Genomic DNA, 690 nt, shown 5'->3' with positions numbered 1-690 from the left:
CGCGTGTCCTCCGAGCCACTCGGCTTGGTTCCTTTGGCACTCGCCGTATGTCACATAAATCCTGATGGCCGAGGAGGAGGTGGAGGAGGAGGAAGAATCAGGTTGGTCGTTATTCTTTATGTAATACTTTTTCATGATGTTCAAAATCCTACAAAAAATGATTTATAAAATATGTTAAGAGTTGGAGAATCAAATTAAGGAGCAAAATTGATGAAGTAGAAAGAATCTAACATATTAGAGACAGAAATACAGAAATAAAGACAGAAAAAGAGAATGAGAAAGAAAAAATTACTAGTGAACAGTAAGATAATGCGAAGAATCATCATTTTAGAAGAAGTATATATAAGTAGTAAAATTAGAATTAACGGTTGAATTTAATTTCTAAAAATATTTAAATTTTTTGTCTTTAGTGATATGAGACTCAAATAGATAAGTACGATGATCTGGCTAATTTAAATTTATAAGATTTTCAGGAAAAGATAACTTAGAGTCACATTTTTCACTCTACTACCTGTCATCACTATTTATCATAATTAAGTACGTTTTCTTAAACAAGATTACAAATTATGGTGTGTAATAATTCACTAATCACATGAAAAGTGTTGTAGAAAAATGGTGCAATGTATCTAGACTGAGAATAAAAACTTAATTAAAATTTATTTATCGTTATAAAATTATTTATTCTAATAA

General features: G+C 29.3%; 1 long non-coding RNA gene across 1 annotated transcript; it reads right to left on the bottom strand.

The window, feature by feature from the left end:
• On the bottom strand, nucleotides 3–389 carry LOC110270801. The gene is made up of 2 exons (XR_002360434.1): nucleotides 293–389; nucleotides 3–148 (listed from the first exon to the last, which is right to left on the bottom strand). It is a non-coding gene; the product is annotated as an uncharacterized LOC110270801 (long non-coding RNA).

The sequence above is a fragment of the Arachis ipaensis genome, chromosome B04, assembly GCF_000816755.2.
Source record: "Arachis ipaensis cultivar K30076 chromosome B04, Araip1.1, whole genome shotgun sequence".
Lineage (NCBI taxonomy): Eukaryota > Viridiplantae > Streptophyta > Magnoliopsida > Fabales > Fabaceae > Arachis > Arachis ipaensis.
This window is presented reverse-complemented; position numbering and strand designations above follow the sequence as displayed.